Genomic DNA, 9174 nt, shown 5'->3' with positions numbered 1-9174 from the left:
AAACCAGCCCTCGAGTTGCCCCGAGGTGGCCCCGCAGTCTACTCGGTTCGGACCAACACTTAGACAAGCACTGGCCCAGGGGGGCTAAAATAAAGATGACCCTCGGGTTGGCTGACCCAAGGGAAAGGGATAGGTGGTGGTGAGGCAAATGGTAAAACCAAGGTTGGGCCTTGCTGGAGGAGTTTTATTCAAAGCGAACTGTTATGGGGGTCCCATAAATCACCCGACCGCGTAAGGAACGCAAAATCCGGGAACATAACACCGGTATGACGGAAACTAGGGCGGCAAGAGTGGAACAAAACACTAGGCAAAAGGCCGAGTCTTCCACCCTTTACCAAGTATATAGATGCATTAATAATATAAGAGATATTGTGATATCCCAACCAAAATCCTGTCCACCATGGAGAAATCTTCAACTTCACCTGCAACTAGCAATGCTATAAGAGGTGCTGAGCAAAAGCGGTAACATAGCCAATCAATGGTTTGCATAGGAAAGGTGTCAAAGGTTAGAGGTTCATGGCAATATGGGAGGCTTGATAAACAGGTAATATGTAACGCAGCATAGCGATAGAACGAAGCAACTAGCATAGCAATGATAGTAGTGAGATCCGGGGTAGCGGTCATCTTGCCTGAAATCCCGCAAGGAAGAAGAACGAGTCCATGAAGAAGACAAACGGATTTAAGCAAATCATTTTAACATGGCATAGGAGCAAATTTAAGCAAACAACATGTTAAACATTTTAACATGGGATGAAAATGACATATTATGAAACTAGATGAAATTCTAGGCACTTTTCATATATAATTTGTTTTAATCCGATGCATGGTTAATTAATTATTGATGCATGAACATGGAGGGTTTTTCTGCAAATCTGCAGTCTCTGGAAATTAGGTAAATTCGCAGAGTATGGAAAAAAATACATGGGCCGAAACTAACTGGCCCAACATGCACAGAAGAGGGGCTGGGCGCTGCTCACCCATGGGCTCGGCCCTGTCGGTGGAGAGGAGGCTGGAAGGGGCGCTGGAGGGTGGCCTCACCATGGGCCAAGCCCAGGTTGGTGCAGATGGGAGCCGGGATAGGCCGGCTGGCCCTTGGAAGTTGCTGGGCTGAAACGGGTGAAGGGCGACACGGGGCCCACGCGGCGGCGCTGGAGGCGCTCGTCCTCCTCCCGCCCAATGCAGAGGACGCAGGGCACGGCGGCGCGCTGCTGGGACGGCGACGGGAGCCAATGGCGCAAGGGGAGACCGGGGATGGGCAGATCCGGCGAGGGGAGGTCAGATCTGGGCATCGGGGATCCGTTCCCGGCGGTTTCCGGCCGCACCGAGCGAAGACGGTGCCGGTGGCGCGATCTCCATGGCGGCGGCACTGCACAGAGAGAGAGGGAGACAAGGAGATGAGGAAGAGAGGAAGGATAGGGAAGGAGGAGATGGGGCGCAGGGAGCGGCCTAGCGTGGCCGTCGAGGTGGACGGCGGCGGGGTCGACGGGAGGAGCTGCGAGGAGGGCTCGGGGTCGAGGGGCTCCTCCCCTCGATCCAGATCGGGAGTGGGAGGCGCAGGGCGCTTGGTTCCTCGCCGGCTTCGGCGGCGCGGTCTCGGGCCAGGCTGGCCAGATCCGGACCCCGGCGGGCCGCGCGGTGGAGAGGAGAGACAGGGGGACACGGGGGACAGGTGGCGAGCGAGGAGTGGGCGAGGGAGGCTTCTGCGGCGGCGCCGGGCAGTTGGGTGGCGCCAAGTGGCGGCGGCGGGCTGGCAGCGCCAGATCCGAGGGAGGGAGGCGCTGATTTCAAGGAGGGAGGCGGCTGGGAGGTAGGGGAAGGCTAGGGATGCCCAAAATGGACTAGGGGGTCTATTTATAGCAAAAGCAGCTAGGGTTTGGGGGTTAGGAGGGGTTTTCGAGCCGTACGATCGCAATCGTGTGGCTCCGGACCGAGGGGGGACTAGGCTGGGCATAGGTGGGCTGTGGAGAGAGGCCTCGGACTGGGAGGAGAGAAGAGAAGTGAGGCCCAGCGACTGTTTCGAAAACCGAAACTTCCGACGAAGATACCGGCAACGGTACCGCTATGTTTAACGGTTGGACAGTCAAACGGACTCCGAATGCGACGAAACTTGACAGGCGGCCTGTCTACACTATAATAAGACCGCATGCCAAATTACATCCCAGACCAAGAACATTTTTATGCCACTTATTAAATACTATTTTGGAGGTGCCGCGGGCGCGTGCGAGTGTGTCTGGCTCAGAACGGACAACGGAGAGAACCGGCGGAACCCGAACGGATGCAAGTTTTATGAAAATGATGCCGATGCAATGCACATGATGCCATGAGATGAGATGCATAACAAGAACAAAATGCAAAACAACAGACAAAAACCCAACCACGGAGGAAATAATAAATCACATAGCCGGAAATGGCAAGAGTCGGAGTTACGAATATGGAAAGTTGTATCCGGGGCGTTACACATAGCATGTCGGACTTAGGAAGTAGCCATGTCTCACATGAAGAACAGGGAGACTCAAGTAGGAGTGATGTCACCTTGGATTGGATAGCACGAGATCTCGCTCTTGTCATGGGTCCAAATGGTGTCGTGGGAGATGTAGACACGTCCATGGGGATGATCGTGGGATGCTCCGCAATAGGTTCTCCCTCTGGTCCTTGGACTTTATGGAAATGATGGCACCTCGGGGATGCTCTTCATGGCCTCCGGTGATGATGGCGTCCTCCGGTAGTATGCCAGAGAGGGCCTAGATTGATTTCTCGTGGCTACAGAGGCTTGCGGCAGCGGAACTTCTGATCTAGGTTATTTCCCGAAGGTTTCTGTATTTATAGGAGAGGTTGGCGTTGATTTCATGTCAGGGGGATCTCCGTGCTGTACATGAGGCAGGGGGCGCACCCTAGGGGGTGGGCGCGCCCCCACCCTCGTGGGCTGCCCGGGACTCTTCTGGCCCAACTCTTTCACTCCAGGGGCTTCTTTTGGTCCATAAAAAATCATCAAAAATTGGCACGTCAATTAGACTCCGTTTGGTATTCTTTTCTGTAAAACTCAAAAACAAGGAGAAAACAGAAACTGGCACTGGGCTCTAGGTTAATAGGTTAGTCCGAAAAATCATATAAAATAGCATATAAATGCATATAAAACATCTACAATGGATAATATAATAGCATGAATACTTCATAAATTATAGATACGTTGGAGACGTATCACTGGCATAATAAGATTCTTAATTGTTTTTCATTTTCACATGGTTTGACATTAATTTGACCATGCTTCTCCATTCCTTTGTTCTTCCAATTTATGCGAACCAAACACCCAGGTTAACAGAAATCCTATGTTTGCAAATGCTCTGTTTTGCACGTGCATTCCTATCCTATTCATGTGTTTTTCCTGTCCTTGCGCTTATAGAATCCTCCAATTCTAAGGAGCCCTTACAAATTTACTTCATTTTCAGATTGGTGTCAAAGAAAACTCTGTGTGTTATGTCCTACTCCAGCCGTGTCGTCATCCACCCCACCTGAGGTGCACCATCGATGAAAGCATTCACTGCAGCAGAGATTCCCCTTGCATACTTTCTTTCGCCGCCTGAGATCATCTTCCCCGTCGCCGGCAGCCACGCCAACTGCATTACCATCATCGACTGAGCAGATGAACCTGAGGACTACACAGTTCCGGAAGATAGGTCGCACTCTTTCTGTCTGCTTACGTTATACATCGGTTATTATTACCTGCTACTTTATTGTCATGTTCACCTCTTAGACTCCGAGTCAGGTCCAAACTAATGTTCAAACTTGAGTTTTAATTGCCTGTGGGGCACATATCGAGGCAACAACGAATAGTATCTGTGTACTATCTGGTTCATCTGGGGTCTTCTATGTGGTTCATGTTGGGTGGCCAACAAACAGTAGATGATCCATGGTCTATCTTTTTAAACTAAAGCTATAATCTACCTGCTATCATTAGTTTTGGATCTATCCACTTGTTTGCTACCATCAGTCTTGATTTCTGCATGCACCCCTTAGGCCTTACATAATCTAACTATGTTTTTTTATTATGCATGTGACTTATTGTACACAGTCGTACTGAACATGTAGAGAAAAAGAGAAGACCATTGTGTGGGAATATAATGTCATGCAGACGCCACTCCATGGTGGTCGAAGTGCCCCCCTCCCGCCATTCCAGATTGTATTCCAGAGGAAGATAACTATTCAGAGGGGGATTCAGAAGGAGCCGACCACTCCTATTTACCCCCTGAGGTGTTTACTCTAACCTGGCATACTGATGTTGGACATATCATGCATATGGCACCTCACATTGCTTACATTATACATCTTATATGTCATCATCTTAGTTTAGATTTGCTTTGTGTGAATGCCACCTATTTGGTTTCTATATCATACTCCCATCATTCCTAAATATTTGTATTTTTAGAGATTTCAACAAGTGACTACATACGGGGCAAAGTAAATGAATCTACACTCTAAAATATGTCTATATACATCCACATCTGGTAGTCCATTTGAAATCTCTAAAAAGACAAATATTTAGGAACGGAGGGAGTATATGGGAATTATGCAATGCCATCTTCTTTTGCCAGGCATCATATACGTTAATCATGCAATGCCATCCTGTTTAGCCAGTCATCGTATATGTGAATTGTATCATGCCATATATTTTTTCATAATGTATTCAATTTCTCAACAATGTTTATACATTCATCTACTCTTCCTGTGCATCATCCATTTGAGTCGGTCATGGGAAAATCTAGAGTGAAAACAAGGTCTTCTGAGCAGTCAGTTCTACCTATCGATGCAAATTTCTTGCTGGTTACTGATAGCTCCTCAGAGGAGGATTGAAAGATAGATGACCAGTCGTATCCCCCTCCGAGGTGCATACTCTAACTTGGCAGGGTTATATTCCTCATATCATGCATATGGTGTCTTGCATTGCCATGCCATCTGCTTAGATTAGTCATGCTTTGTGTGAATGCCTCATGCTCTATATTAGATATGTGAAGTATGCAATGCCATGTTTTTCAGCCAGTTATCATATATGTGAATTATGCACCGCCATGTAGCCAGGCATCATATATGTGAATTATCTCATGCCATCCTTTTTTTCATTACGTATTCCATTTGTTGACAACCTGTGTATATTGAACTACTCTTCATGTGTATCGGCCATTTGAGCCGGTTATGGAAAATCAGGAGTGAAAACAACGTCTTCAGAGCAGGCAATGGTACCTGTTGAAGCATATATCTCGATGGTTACAGCTAGCTCCTCAGAGGAGGATTCAGAGACCGATGACCAGTCCTATATCCCACCAGAGGTGTATGCTCTAATTGGCAGTGTTTATATTTCTCATATCATGCATATGGTTTCTTGCATTGCTTAGTTTAGACATCATATGCACAATATTCAATTCCATCTGCTTAGTTTAGAGATCATACATGCGAGTGCTAGCTGCTTAGTATATGAATCAATTATATCAATTATATCATGCCATCCGGTATACTTAGACAACATGTATGTGAATTATTTCATCCCTACCTATTTTAGAAAGACATCATATAGTTTTTTCATGGCATCCTGTTTAGATACACATCATATGTTGAATTATGCCATTATATCTTGTTAAGTTATCTGTCATATATGTGAAACTGTGTCATGCTATCCTGTTTAGTTAGCCATCATATATGTGAAATTGTGTCATGTTGTCCTGTTTGGTTAGACAACATATATGTAAATTACCACATCTGTCTATCATACAATGTCTGTACATTCAATTTCTTTTCTTGTTTATCAGCCATTTGAATTGGAGGGGGTGATGGAAGTATCTAAGGGAGCAAAAACTGTTTCTTTACAAAAGACAGTGCTACCCTTCAATGCAGATAGAACCATGGTTGTACTGGCCCATGAACTAGCCCCACCACACATAATCGAGACTCTTCCAGATTGCACACTTCCACTGTTGGATAGAGAACCAGCTACAACCCATCTAAACCTAACTCCAGCGATAGTAACCCACTTCTAGTTGACACAGCACCATGTCCACCACAGAGTACCGCCACATGAGCATTTTCTGAAGCAACTGCAGTGTCCAAAGCACGAAGACCACCACAGCAAACCCAAACTCCATGTTTAAAGTAGAAGAGCAACTGTTCTCATGCCAGATTCCATAGCTATGGTCCATACTCCTTTGCTCTTGCATCACTGAATTTACTCATACCAACTACTCCCTCCGTCCAAAAATACTTGTCATTAAAATGGACAAAAAGGTATGTATCTAGAACTAAAATACATCTAGATACACCCCCTTTTACTCATTTTGATGACAAGTATTTTTGGACGGAGGAAGTACTTTCAAATTTAAGGCCCAATTGAAACTCCAATGGCAAAACATGTATGTTTTAAACCTATTTCTTTAATTGGATTGATGTTATAACTTCTTGCTCTATGTTGATTTCAGTTTCACTTGTATAAACAGTTATGTTCTCATGTGATGCACATTACAAGTGTTGCCAGTGCTGTGTTGTTTCTCACACTTATATTTTGTCTATGTTGCTGTGTCTTAAAAATATATGATTTGAACTATGTGTCTATCTTGATTTGGCAACATAAACTATAATGATATGGATAATACAGTGACCATAGTACATAGATATATATTTGTTCATGCTGTTATCTTGAAATCCTTACTACTGAACCGGTTTACCAAAATGAATTTCATATACTACATGCTAAACCTGTGATGTGTCTGCTTGTTTCTCTTGTAGAATGCGAACACAATATTGGAGAAGAGCACCCCACTATGCAATGGTGGAGAAAGTAATGCATATAAGGTTCAATATAGCGAGACAACTATCACAGCCCTAGCTTGGTCTTGCCTGTCATTGCATGATCTCCATGCATCATGTTTAAATTCTTTTGAAACTTGAAATGGGGATGTTTTAACCCTAGCATCTAATGGAATTCAACTAGAATCAAAATAAAAATATTTTTCAATGAATCCGAAGTGCCTTTGAAAATGTTCATGATTTTTGATAAAGGTGAAAACCTTTGCCAAAATGGTGCAAATATTTTTAGCCATTCTGGATTTTTGAATTAATCCATATTGTATTTGAATTGGGGCATTTAAATTCTATAAATATTTTAAATGCTCGAATTATTCTGAAGTGATTTGAGGGTTGTTGGAAATAATACAAAATATGCCCAAAAGTTATTTCAGGACTTTTGGAAATGAATTAGTATTTTTACCAATTCAAAACAAATGAATAAAATAGAAAACAGAAATAACTATCAAACAGAGAGAGAAAGCAAACATGCAGCCCATCTGGCGCCCCAACTGGCCCATCACTGTGGGGCCCACTGGCCCACAGTGCCAGATGTCCTCCTCCTTGACCCAGAAGGACGTGGGCGCGTGCCCGACGCGTGCCGCGCCACCTCCAGGCTGCCTGCCTGTGCCCTGACTTCTCTGAAGACACCATGCAGCTGCCCGGAGCCGCCTGGTTCTTCCTCACTCTCTCCTCGACCTTCTCCCCTCGTCTGTTTCTCTCGCACATAGCCACCGAGCGGAGCTCGCTGTCGGTGTCAAAACCGGCGGATCTCGGGTAGGGGGTCCCGAACTGTGCGTCTAGGCGGATGGTAATAGGAGACAAGGGACACGATGTTTTACCCAGGTTCGGGCCCTCTTGATGGAGGTAAAACCCTACGTCCTGCTTGATTGATATTGATGATGTGGGTATTACAAGAGTAGATCTACCACGAGATCAAGGAGGCTAAACCCTAGAAGCTAGCCTATGGTATGATTGTTGTTCATCCTATGGACTAAAACCATCCGGTTTATATAGACACCGGAGAGGGCTAGGGTTACACAGAGTCGGTTACAATGGTAGGAGATCTACATATCCGTATCGCCAAGCTTGCCTTCCACGCCAAGGAAAGTCCCATCCGGACACGGGACGAAGTCTTCAATCTTGTATCTTCATAGTCTTGGAGTCCGGTCGATGATGATAGTTCGGCTATCCGGACACCCCCTAGTCCAGGACTCCCTCAGTAGCCCCTGAACCAGGCTTCAATGACGACGAGTCCGGCGCGCATATTGTCTTCGGCATTGCAAGGCGGGTTCCTCCTCCGAATAATTTATAGAAGATTGTGAACACCAGGATAGTGTCCGGCTCTGCAAAATAAATTCCACATACCACCGTAGAGAGAATAATATTTACACAAGTTCAATCTGCTGACGTATTTTGTGGCGTGACGTCACACCACAACCAAGCCTTTACTCGAATCGTTTTTATTATACCACCTCCGCGCGTTTAGCGAAGCGGTTTCCTTGGTACGTCTTGTCGAAGCAGAGATCGTGTTCCCCTTATTCCGGGATTCTCATCAATACGGACGTGGGTAACCCAACCGCGCCCGTTGCCACGCCCCCTCCATCGAAGGCGGGTTCCAAACGGTCACGGGGATGGCTCTTGGTATTCTCCCTCTTTATAATGAGACCAAGGCCCGTTCTTTTTCTTCAATCCTCAATCGAATCCGCCCCTCGCCCCGAGTTCCAACACCCAGGGCTCCAGATTCGGGTACTTTCGACCTTCGACAATGTCCGGCTCCGATCTACGAGGCCGGTGGATGCCCTCCTCCGTCACGGAAGAGGACGTGCTAAAGCTGAGAGACGCCAGGTACTTAACCTACGAGATTTCGCATAGGTTGCCTGCCCAAGGGCAAGTTATTCCTACTCCCGAGCCCGGCGAGAGTGTCGTGTTCGTGTCTCACCTCCGTCGGGGTTTAGGCTTCCCGATGGATCCCTTCGTGAGGGGGCTCATGTTTTACTATGGGCTGGAATTCCATGACTTGGCTCCGGAGTCCATCCTCCACATCTCATCATTCATTGTCGTCTGCGAAGCCTTCCTCCGCACTACCCCTCACTTCGGCTTGTGGCTCAAAACCTTCAACGTGGAGCCGAAGATGATTGAGGGGCGTCAGGCAGAGTGCGGCGGGGCGGTTATAAGCAAGAGGGCCGATGCTCCATGGCCCGAGGGCTCTTTTCAGGAGGAGCTCGGCTTGTGGCAACAGGAGTGGTTCTATATCACCGCTCCCAGGGGCAGCAGGCAGAGGCCGCCGCCCGCCTTTCGCCCGGGCCCTCCACAACGGCTGACGTCATGGGTCAACAAAGGGCTTGA

This window comes from Triticum aestivum, chromosome 3B (genome assembly GCF_018294505.1).
Source record: "Triticum aestivum cultivar Chinese Spring chromosome 3B, IWGSC CS RefSeq v2.1, whole genome shotgun sequence".
Classification (NCBI taxonomy): domain Eukaryota; kingdom Viridiplantae; phylum Streptophyta; class Magnoliopsida; order Poales; family Poaceae; genus Triticum; species Triticum aestivum.
Note: the sequence above shows the minus strand (reverse complement) of the source record.